Genomic DNA, 11,795 nt, shown 5'->3' with positions numbered 1-11,795 from the left:
GGTGATCAGAAATTGAGAGGCAGCATCTTTCTCCATCCGCAGCTTATCCTGAACACCTTGACGGAGCTGGACCTCAGTGACAGCCCTGAGGGGAAAAGGGATCCTAACCGGTCCAATACCTGACCCCAAGTCTGGGAAGTCGTGATAGAGGCAGAGACTCCGGGAACGTCATGGTTTGGCTGGATCTGGAGGGGTGCACAGGAAGGAGAACCCTGGCTGTCCACTAAGTAATACGTTGTATGATCCTACTAAGCAAGTTACTTTCCTTTTCTAGGCCGTAGTCCCTACTTTGGCTGTGAAATGTGGTGCTTGCTTCCTTCCCCCCCTTCCCTGGTCTGTATGTCTGTCTCCCTCTCTCCTTGGTTATCCCTGCCCTCTCCCTGTCTGGGTCCCCTCCCAGGGCTCCAGGGCTCACTATCAACCCCTCTCACCCCACCCTCCTACAACTGATAGTCCCTTGGAGCTCTAAGCTAAGCTGGGTATTCAGGTCTGTTCTAGGTGCTAAAGACGCAGCTGAGAACAGGACAAAGTCCCTGCCCTCAAGGATGTACATGAGGAGGAAATGTGCATGTTAGTAGGGAACTCAAGAAGGCAGAAGATTATTTAGGACATCCCCCTACCTCCCACAAGTCTTCTAATAGTGAAATGATGGATAACAGACTGGCACGGTATGGAGAGGAAGGGACAGGGTAGAAAGACACTTCATTCACTCATTCGTTCAACCAATCAGAAAGCTGTGCTGAGTGTCTTCTTTCTTCCAAGTGCATCCTTGGCTCTTGGGGAGCAAATGAATCCCAGCACCCAGTGGATGAATCATCTGGGTCCCCAGCAGTAGGGGTGGGGGGGTGACTAACTGTGAAGTCTGGGTTAGGTGCTGCTACTTCAAGTCTGATTACAAGGACGGTGGGAAATCTTCGATTCCAAGAGCTTCGGACTCTTTGAGTCAGGGTTAAAGAGTTGGAGAGGACTTGAATCCGAAAGTGACCACCATAGAAGCTGGTATCTTCCTTGAATCCCCATGGAATCTTTGAATCTCCATCTAGAGAATCGTAGGGTGGTAAATCTCAGAGTCAGAGAATCTTAGAAGAAAAGGAGCAGGGGCTCTGGGCTGCAAGGCTTCTCAGAGGTCATGGATTCCTGTGTGCGGCCCCAGGCAGAAGCCTCTCTGCAGTATCCCAAAGGCAAGTGCACAGCATCTTCTAGAACAGGGAGTTCAAGTCCCACAGAGGCGGCCCAGTATTCTTTCTTAGGACAGGTCCGAACATTAACAAAATTGTTCCTATTTAGTGTTGTGTCCATCTCTTTGGAGTGGCTGTCCTGGTTTTCATGTGCTTCTTCCTGCCTCAAATGTGTATTGCTTTTAAGGATATGTCCTTGCTATCCAAGGAAACCACCTGGGTCACAGGCCCTACCCCACCCTCTTGGCGCTCCAAGGTAATCAGCCCGTGAACTAAGAGTCCATCAAAACTGGTAGAATAAAGGAAAGGTCTTGGTTTCCGGTGGGTCCAGATGTCAAAAGCCCACAGAGATTTCCTTTCCTCCACACTGCTCCATTTCTTAGCTCTCTGAGGCCTCACCAACGCTTTCGGGGTAAGCAGAATGCTCTGACTCTCAGTGCCGGCCCTGAGGGGGAAGGGTCAACTGAGGCTCCTGCTGCTGGATAAACCCAGAATCCTAGAAGGTCAGAGTAGAAAGGACTAATGCCCTCCATTTACAGAGAGAGAAGCTGAGGCCTGAGGAGAAGGCTAGGTCTGAAGACCAAACTGGGTCAGAAGCCTCCGCTATGGCATTATTTCTGTGTCATCATCCTATAGTCTCACTGAGTGTCTCTGGAGACCCGGGCTGCCTTCTCTCTAGGAGTCCCCAGTAGCCAGCACAGGGCAGGCCCAGAAGAGGAACTGGGTAAGCTCATTCAGAGAGCCAGTGGTGGGAAGCGGCTGCCTGAGTCTGTGGGGCCCCAAGCACCGCCTCCCTGAAGAAAGACAATGGCTCCTTTAAATTTCCAAGATCAGCAAAAAAATGTCAAGAGCCTTTGCCACATTATTCTTAGCTCTGAGCCCAGCCCAGGCCCGGCTGTGCCCTTCCCCCACACTTCCAGGCTGCACATTCTGGAAAAAGCACTCTTTCTGGAGGGAGGAAAGACTGAATTGCAGAGAGACTCTCCAGCATTTCAGGTCTGGATTCCTCCAGTGCCTTGGCTCCTGAAGGAGCTGTTCCTGCCCTCGGCCCCACCCCATCCCTGAGAGGGATGGAAAGTTGCCCAAGGTCACACAGCAGGTCTGAGGTAGAGCTGGGCCAGAACCCAGGTGCTGGACCCCCAGCTCTCTTTCCCCCAAACCACCTTCTGATTGACCCAGCCAGATCAGCAGACCCCATTTTGCCAGAGATTACAGAAACAGCTTTCTTTGGCTCCAGTGGCTAGATTCATGCAGTCCTTGCCCTGTAGAATCCTAGGACAAAAACTAACATATCATTTAAGTGCTCAGCATACCCGTATTTAATATTTTCAGAGTAAGTAAGAATGTCACCATTTTATTTTCTTTTTAAGTAGGATCCACACCCAGCGTGGAGCCCAGTGTGGAGCCCAGTGTGGAGCTTGAACTCACGACCCTGAGATCAAGACCTGAGCTGAGATCAAGAGTTGAATGTTTAACCCACTAAGCCACCCAGGCGCCCCAGAGGTCAGGGAGGCTCAGTGGAGTGTTTAAGGGCATACATGGAGCTGCATTCAGCACAGGGATTTGAACTAGATCGGTTTGTCCAAGGGAAGGTAGGGAAAGGGAAAGACTGAGAAATGGCGTTTATGGGTCACTTTGCTATGGCTGGCCGTCCTGGGCACCTAAACCGTATCTCACTCTTAATTATAGGACGCTAATTGGAAGGAAGTGTAATCCCTTTCTCCTTTTCACATGGGATAAAACGGGCCAAGAAAGGCTCGGCTAACCAGTCCATGGTGGAACCTCTTCCTCAGAGTAGGGTCAGGGCTATCACAGGCTGCGCTTTGAGATGCTGTCCGGAAGCCAGGAATATGCTCGCAGCCCAAAGCATGAGTCAGGGAAACGCAATTTCTGCGATCTCTGATTTTCTCTGTGGAGTGTGGGCCCTTCCGATGAAAGGGCTGTCCTGTAAGCTGCCACGTCGGAGGGTGGGAGGCCCCGTGTGGGGCTGGGGGTGGGCGGGCACAGGGTTTCTCCCCTCCTCCTCTCAGAGCCGGCCGCCCCGCCCCCACCCCGCCGCGGCGCCGAGGCGGAGGGAAGTCACACGGCCCGTCCAGTGCCTCCACTCCCCCGTCTGACACGACACCCAGGAGACACACGCCCGCTGACACATGACACTGCACATGCACATGTGTCTGTCCACCCGCTGTGGCCCCTTCGTGCAGACCACGCACACACGTGGCTGCGTATTCCCTAGCAACACAAATGCACCGCGCCGAGCACACGTGCCTCATAAACCTGTGTGCAGGGGGACAGGGGAAAGGGCACAGCCAGGAGATCTGGGGTTCCACTCTCATCCCTTCACCCCTTATCAGCTGTGAAGCACTGGGGAAGTCACTTCCCTCTCTGAGTTTCCATTTGTAAAATGAGAGGCTGTGACTCCTCCTTGCACCCCACTCCCTGCTGGCGGCCGGTTGTTCACCCTGCCTTCACCTCAGAACCTGCAGGCTTGGGGCGCCTGGGGGCTCAGTCCGTTAAGCGTCTGCCTTCGGCTCAGGTCATGATCCCAGGGTCCTGGGATCGAGTCCCCCATCGGGCTCCCTGCTCAGCAGGGAGCCTGCTTCTCCCTTTCCTTCCCTCCCCCACCTCCTTCATGCTTGAGTGCTCGCTCTCTCTCTCTCTCTCTCTCTCTCTCTCGCTCACTCTCTCTCTTAAATAAATAAAATCTTTTTTAAAAAAATCTGCAGGCCTTTCTTGAGCATCTACCACGTGTGGGGTGCCCCAAACCCTAGGAGGCTAGGATATAGTTCCCACCGGGAAGTGGAAGGAGCTAGGTGGCACAGGGACAGGGCTCCTGAGCCCAGCAGCCCAGGGCTCCCTTCACCAGCTCTCCAGTGGCTCCCAGTGGTCCCTGGAGAAAGTCCAAGCCCGTTCATTGCCCTCACCCCCCTAGCATCAGGCATGCCAGTTTGCAAAGGCAGGTCCTTGGTGCCCCCGGGGGCAGAGATGCTCTGCCTTCTTAGGGTCAGAGCAAGGGAGGAGGCTCTCAAGAAGGCTCAGCTTTAGGGAGTGGGGCAGCACATTGTACTTTGGGTGGATTGGTAGCTCCCTCCCTTCTCCCGGCCTCCCCCTCCCAGGCCTCCTCTGGCAGCCCCATGGAAATGGATCCAGCTGCCTGCAAGGCCAAGAGGCTGGTAGGCTGGGAGATGCTTGTTAAATATTGTCTGGCCCTTTCCCTTCCCCTGCCGCCTCTCCCACCCCCCCGCCCAGAGCCCAGCTCTTTTCCTCTCCCCTAGGTGACACCCACAGCTGTCATAATAGTGATGCCCAGCTCAGCCACAGGGCTGCCCTCCCTGTCTCACCATCTATCTCTGACAACCAGAAAAGGGACCCTGAGTCCTGACCACCCCACAGCCCTAACCTGCTTCAGCCCAGGGCGGCCTCCCCAGTGTTAGGAGTCCAAGAAGCCCTGGCTTGGAGGTCTGCTATATTTTAGCCTCGTGCCCATGATCTAGGTCCCCCCCGCCAAACTAGTAATGATCATCTCGAAGATATGATGAAGCACAGATGAAACAAGGAATTGGAGAGCACTCATGCTCTGCTCACCTCTTCATTGCCTGGTCCAGTCCTACCTGGCCACTCCTGCTCTGTCCTCTGAGCGCTGTCCTGTCGGTTCCACTCACACCTGGCCTTGCACATATACACGAGGATCCCAAAGGGCTGTGAGTGTCATGGTGACTGCCCTGGGGAGGCACAGGCAGAGGATGGCAGCCTGCAGAAGGGGGAAGAACCCAGGCTGGGAGTCAGGAAGTCTGGGTGCCACTACTCACTGAGTGACCTTGGAAAGTTGCTGCAACTCCCTGTGCCTCAGTTTCCTCATCTGTAACATGGGGGATTTGAACAGGATCTAGAAGGATCTGAGGGATTGCATTTTAAACAGAAAGAAGGGTTCTGGCAGGAGAAGCAATGGGCACAGCCTTTCCAGAAGGCACTTTGCACTGGGAGCTTTAAAGACATGGTACTGAATAATTCCCTGCAACATTGTTTGTAATCGCAAAAATTGGAAACAACCCTTTTATTGGTAGGGAGTGGGAATACCAAGAAGCTGGGAAAAACAAAAAGTAGGAGGTTCTTTATGTCCTGATACTGATATGGAAGAGGGAAGTGAAGGAGAATGTACATGTAGGGTACACTGCTGCCTTTCAGATCCGCACACAGCATCCCTGTAGCTGGGTGAGAAGCTTGTAGCATTCCTCCCTGCAGGGGAAGGGCCGGAGGGAAGGGAGAAAGGGAGGGGTGAGACTTATTTTTGGACTACTGCTGACCGAGAACAGCTCTGGTTTGAACCGCGGTCCAACTTATATGCAGATGGTTTTTTTAAAAATAAGTACTGTACAATACTGTAAATGAATTTTTCTTCCTTATGATTTTCTTAAAAACATTTTCTTTTCTCTAGCTTTATTGTAAGAATACAGTATATAATACATATAACACCCAAAATATGTTAGTTGACTTTATCTTATCAGTAAGGCTTCTGATCAACAGTAGGCTGTTAGTAGTTAAGTTTTGAGGGAGTCCAAAGTTATTCATGGATTTTTTGACTGTGTAGGGGGTCAGCACCCCTAACCCCTATGTTGTTCAAGGGTGAACTCTATCTCTGTACTTATTCACACATTTTTTAAATTTTAAATTATTTGGTTTTTTTTTTTAAATCAGCTTGTTGGAATTTAGCCTAAGGAAATTATTTTTGAAAATATGAGCCTAGGTACATGTACAAGGATGCACATTACAGCCTTGTTTGTAAGGGCCAAAAATTGGAGACAGTATCAGTATGGGATGGACTCTTGGCGGTCATCATAAAGGGGGAAGCTATTCTAATCCTCAAGCCGAGAAAGACAGCTCAGTGGATTTGGTGGACAAAAAATAGAGCAGCTTATAAAACCCTATATTTATGAAAACTCTCTGTGCAGAGGCAGGCACAGATGTGTGGAAGTATGTTCACATTTCACCAAGAAGTCCACTCTTGGTATTAGATGATTTCCACTTAATTTTTAAAACATTTCTACTGTTCAAAGTTGTTTTATGTACTTTTTTTTATTTTTAAAGATTTTATTTTTTAAAGTAATGTCTATACTCAATGTGGGGCTCAAACTTACAACCCCGAGATCCAGAATCGCATGCTCTACTGACTGAGCCAGCCAGGTGCCCCTGAGGTTGTTTTATTTTTTTCAATGAATGTGTGTTAATAAAAAATATAAAGAAATGTGTATAATACTCAGAGAAAAAGACCAGAAGGAAAACTCTTCAAGGGTTTATTACTGTTTATCTTTGGAGATGGAAATATACATTATTTCTATCTTCTCCTCTGCTTCTCTGAAATTTTTCAATAGCATATATCACTTCTATAATCGGTTTTTTAAAAAGTCAATATAGTGAATAGGAAAGAAACATCCAGTGGGAGGTCAAGCCAAGCCTGAAGGCCACATCTGAGTGGGGGGCGGGAAAGTGCAGGCCAATGGGGCCTGGGGCTCAGGGTCCCTAATTGCAGCTCTGGGGAGGTTGGGAGGCTGGGGCTTGAGCTCTTCTGGCCAGGCCTGGCATTTTCCACCCCTGCAAGCCTGCTGGCTTTAGGCCTCAGGCTAAAATGAGCTAGATCCTGACAGTATTTCATGGGAAGCCGCCAGGGCAGGCAGGCAGGGAAGGTCCAGACAAAGGTCACCATGTGAGGGGTCAGGAGTATGTGTGGGTAAAGCTGCAGAAGAAGATGGCCAGCCAGGGGTCTTCCAGGAGCTTGGGGGCGGGGAACTTGGAGCTTCCTCCTGAAGACACTTTAGCAGGGAACAGACAGGTCCCATTGGTGTTTTTAAAGATTTTATTTATTTTAGAGAGTGGGGGAGCAGGGAGGAGCAGAGGAACAAACAGACTCTGTTCTGAGCCCGGAGCCCACGACCCTGAGATTGTGACCTGAGCCAAAGCCAAGAGTCAGATGCTTAACCAGCTGAGCCACCCAGGTGCCTCCCCACCGCCTTTTTGTTTGTTTGTTTTTAAGATTTTATTTATTAATTTATTTGAGGGAGAGAGAAGGAGGTGTTTTTAAAGTAGTTCTCTGCCTGCTGAGTGGAGAGTGCTAGAGGCCGGGGAGAGAATGTCACAACAGTCCAGAGCTAGATGCTCATGCCTGCACGTGGGTAGGAACCAGAGGACTCCAGAGATCCTGGTGGTAGACTGAGGCTGGGGGCGCCAGCAGCAGGAAGAAGGAGGACCCTGGGGTGTGCAGCCTGGGGGAACGGGTGGCCCATGGTGCCCTTCCTGAGATGGACACTGGGAGGGAAGATGTTGTCTGTAGCTTGGAGACATCTGGGAGGCTGTAGCCTCCATTAGGCTGGCACTCGAGAGAGAAGGCCAGGCTGGAGGGGACGATTTGGGAGTCAGGGCACGGGAGAGTAAGGGACCCCATGGGATGGAAGGTGTGGGTGAGGGCAGGTACCAAGCAAGAGAAGAACTGAGCCCAGGGAGAAACAGGCGCACTCCAGGCGGAGGGGCACCCTGCCACCGTCAGGAAGGAGAATCAGGGTGGCATCGACAGGGCCACCGGTGAGGCTGGAGGGGAGGGGTAGAGGGAAGAAGGCCATGCTGGATGCGCTGGGGAGATACCGCCCTCGTCCCCTCCTCGGTCGCCAAGAATGCCCGATTCCACGGTGGGTGGGGTGCGTCCGGGCCGGGATCTGTACACTCGGCCAGACCCCATTGGCTGGCGGGCTGGAGCCGGCGCAGAGACAGGCCCCGCTGATGCAACGTGGGCCTATCGTTGCAGGCCCCGCTGAGGGGGTGCAGCTGTGCAGGCCGCTGCCCAGAGGTTCCAGCAGGGAGGGGGGACGGGCTCCGGGGGGCAGGCTGGAGCGCTGGGACTGCAGCGCAGCCCGGCTCCAAGGCTGTCTGCTCTGCGTCTGCTCTGACTCACGGGGGAAACACGCCTTTCATGGAAGCGCCCAGAGCCCTCGGCCCGGTGCGTGGGCGTGTGGGTGCGTGTGGGCCCGGGCGGGGGGGGCGCTGCGAACCATGCACACGCTCAGCCGTCCCTCTCAAGCTCAGCATTCCTGAGGCCCGACTCGGAAGCGGGGGGAGGGGGAGGGGGTGGGGGAGGGGCTGGGCACCTGCAGAGCCCAGGCTGGGCATCCCGTCCTGGCTTTCCGTCTGTGCTCAGCCTCTGACTCTGTATATGACTCTGGGCAAATCCCTCATCCCTCTGAGCCATCTCTTTAGCTGGGACAGAGAGTTGTGGAAAAGAACTCGAAGATTGGGGGCTGGAGCGGGAAGGGGGTCACCAGGGGCACAGCTGACCGGTCTGAGCCCCCAAACCAGGCACAGAGGAAAGGAAAGTGGCACTTAGGATGCCCACTGTGTGTGCATTCTCTTTTAAGTCCCATAACCCTGCTGGGAGGTAGGCGTTTTTCATTCCCACTTTGCAGATGGGGAAACTGAGCCTCAAGCAGCCCAGGAATGATAGAGCCTGGATGTGAAGCCAGGTTTCCCTGCTTGGGGTCTGGGGTTCTGTCCACTGCAGCAACTGGGGGGTACCTGAGGGCATCAGGAGGCTGACGCGGGCATCACTGATGGCCAGAACTCAGAGTTGCTCAAATCTTGGACACTTTCTGTCCTTAGGCAATGAGCCTCACATGGGATGCCCAACGGTATGACAGAGGGGAGCAGGGAGAGGGCATTAGAACCCAAAAGTACCTCCCCCCATGCAGGGATGAGGGGCAGGGAAGACTTCCTGGAGGAGACTGCCTGGGGTTGAGAAGGCGCTCACAGCAAGCACAGAAAGCTTGGGGAGGGTGAGGAAAGCGAGGTGCTCTCCTCACTTGCACAATTAATGGCAACACCCAAACCCACAGTAATCAAGGTAAGTAATATTTTCAAAAATCAAAAGCAACACACGAAAAATATCCATGATGAACAAAATATCAAAATTTTAAATAAAGCCAGGAACCAGGCCAACTTCATGAGTGTACAACCTGTGCAGTCTCCCAGGGCCCCACACTTGGTTAAATGTTCTGCTGTTGCCATCTTGAGATTCTGAATGATTTTTGAGGAAGGGGCCCCATACATCACATAGCCTGTCCTGGGTGAGATCAGTAAAACAGTACTGTGTCAAGCCGTATTGGAGCCTGAGCCAAAAGAGAAAAAAATATTTAAGATTTTGGTATATTTTCCATCGTGGATATCTTTTCACATTAACTTTGATTTAAAAAAAAACTGTTATTAAAAATATTGCAAATTGGGGCTCCTGGGTGGCTCAGTTTTAAGCATCTGCCTTCGGCTCAGGTCGTGATCCCAGGGTCCTGGGATCGAGCCCCGCATCGGGCTCCCTGCTCCGCGGGAAGCCTGCTTCTCCCTCTCCCTCTCCCCCTGCTTGTGTTCCCTCTCTTGCTGTGTCTCTCTCTGTCAAATAAATAAAGTCTTTAAAAATATGTATTGCAAATGTTATTTCTTTTGATTACTGAGGTTTTTGATGCCCCTTTTAATGTGCACCCAGGTGAGTGCCTCCTGGCCTCCTCCTAGTCCCAGCCCGGAGAGAAGTTGAGGAAGGGCAGCTGGGGCAGATGGAGCAGCAGGGCAGTGGCCAGAAGCCGGCCTGGCTAGCAGAACTAGCCTGTGGGGAGGTTTTGGCAAGACTGGGGGGCAGGTGAGCCACGGAGTCCTTGCAAGAGAGGCACCTGGAGGTCTCCCCGGCTTCTAATCACTGTCCAGAGCCTTAGTGCCCTATCTGTGAAGTGAGAATAAGGGTTCCTTTCAACAGCCCCTCTTCCAAGTTGTTCTGAGGGGCAAAAGGAAAAAAAAAAAAGTTGCCCTGTAAATGGGAAGGTGCAAGGGCAAGTTCTGTGTTGGGTGCCACACTGCTCCCACAGGCAAGCGCACACAACCATCTCCCCTCCCCGCCATGCCTGGGCCCCTCTGGCCCTCCGGCCCCCCATTCTGCTTTCTCACAGCCTGCCAAAGCCTCTCCTTTCCCTCGCCCTCAGCGTGCACTGGACAGGGACCATATTAAGGCTTTCCTTCCTTCCTTCCTTCTTTCTCCTATGCAACAAATATTTATTGAGAACCCACTGTGCACCGGATACCGTTCTAGGTGAACAAAACAAGGCCTTTGCTCTCCAGGAGCCTCACAATGCAGCCCGGGGGAGACAGGCTATGATTAAGAATCAAATGTGATAACTTCAGGTGATGATAAGGGCTCCGAAGAACTGAGAGCAGGTGGGGGGAGGCAGGGGCGGGGGCGGCTAGCCTGAGACTTGAATGATGAGCTGCATTTGTAGCCTGTGGCTGTGGTAACAAGTTACCAGGAACTCAGTGGCTCACTACAATGTAAGTTCTAGACGTCAGAAGACTAAAATGGCTTGGCAGGGCTCTGTACCTTCCGGGGCACTCTAGGGGCAAATCTGTTTCCTGCCCGTTCGAGCTCCTGGAGACCGCCTGCATTGCTTGACCTGTGGCCCCTTCCTCCATCTTCAAAGGCAGCCGTGTGACAGCACCCTGTCTCCCCCTCTCTCTGCCCCCTGTTGTGTGATCACACCTCTTTCTCTGACTTGAAGCTCTCTCCCCACCTCCCTCCTACAAGGACCCTTGTGGTCGTGTTGGGCCACCAGGGTAATCTCCCTAAGATCCGTAATTGAATCACCTCTACCATGTAAATGAACATATCCAAAATTAGGACACAGCCATCTTTGGGGGGCCATTATTCTACCTACCACAGAAGCCAACCCTGTGAAGGCCTTCGAGGGGAGGACAGCAAGCACCCCGAGCAGAGGGAACTGCATGTGCAAAGTCCTCAAGGCTAGGCATGTTCTCAGAATAGCAAGAAGGTTACCCTTCTAGAAAGTCATGTTCCAGTTAGCTTGATTTTAATCAACTTTATCCATGGGGCCAATCTCACCTCTGTAGATGAATGTGATGTGCTCTGGGAACCCTAAGCATCCAGGACAACCCTCCCCTTGGCACTTAAGGTCATCTCCTCCATCTCCCCAACTTCTAGCTGGCCAACCATTCACATGCTTAGAATGAGAGCCCTGGATGTTTGAAGAAGGAGCCTGCCTGGGCAGCCACCTAGAGCTGGAGGCCAGACTGATTCTGGTCAAGGAGTGGGCCCAGCCCCTGGTACCTGCACATAATCCTGCTCTTTCTTCCCCCTGAAGGCCAGGGTTGTGTGGCTAAGGGAAGATGGGAGCAGGAAAGCCTAGACCTCCAGTAGTGGCAGCGGCCTTCAGTGGCCACATTGTTAGCTCCGGACTGTGGCGGGGAGGGCACCAGGGTCTGGCTGAATGAGGCATCTGTGATCTCTAGGTCAGGGGTTCTCCGGGGATATACCTCCCACCCCCCACCTCTGCCTGTATAGTTGGCTTCCTTAGCATCCCTTGTGCTGTCCCACAGGGACCCCGGCTACCTCCCTGTGCCTGTTGGATGGTGGTCTTTCCTATTAGAACGGAAGCTCTGCGAAAGCCAGAAGCTGTCTGTCTTGAGTGCACCAAGGCCCAGCTCCCAGCCCAGCTTGGCTCAGAGAAGTTGTTCCATGGAAGGAGGGAAGGAGGAAGGAAAGGAAGGAAGGAAGGAAGGAAGGAAGGAAGGAAGGAAGGAAGGAAG

At 52.6% G+C, this 11,795-nt stretch overlaps 1 long non-coding RNA gene across 1 annotated transcript in view; it reads left to right on the top strand.

The window, feature by feature from the left end:
• The first annotated feature begins 8,092 nt into the window (after positions 1-8,092).
• LOC118004031 overlaps positions 8,093-11,795 on the top strand; it is a 14,531-nt gene continuing 10,828 nt past the window's right edge. The window contains exon 1 of the long non-coding RNA XR_004677470.1: positions 8,093-8,163. This is a non-coding gene — a long non-coding RNA (uncharacterized LOC118004031). The remainder of the gene's footprint in view (positions 8,164-11,795) is intronic.

This window comes from Mirounga leonina, unplaced genomic scaffold (assembly GCF_011800145.1).
Source record: "Mirounga leonina isolate KUSES-001 unplaced genomic scaffold, KU_Mleo_1.0 Mir_92, whole genome shotgun sequence".
NCBI lineage: Eukaryota > Metazoa > Chordata > Mammalia > Carnivora > Phocidae > Mirounga > Mirounga leonina.
Note: the sequence above shows the minus strand (reverse complement) of the source record. Positions and strands in the feature narration are given on the sequence as shown.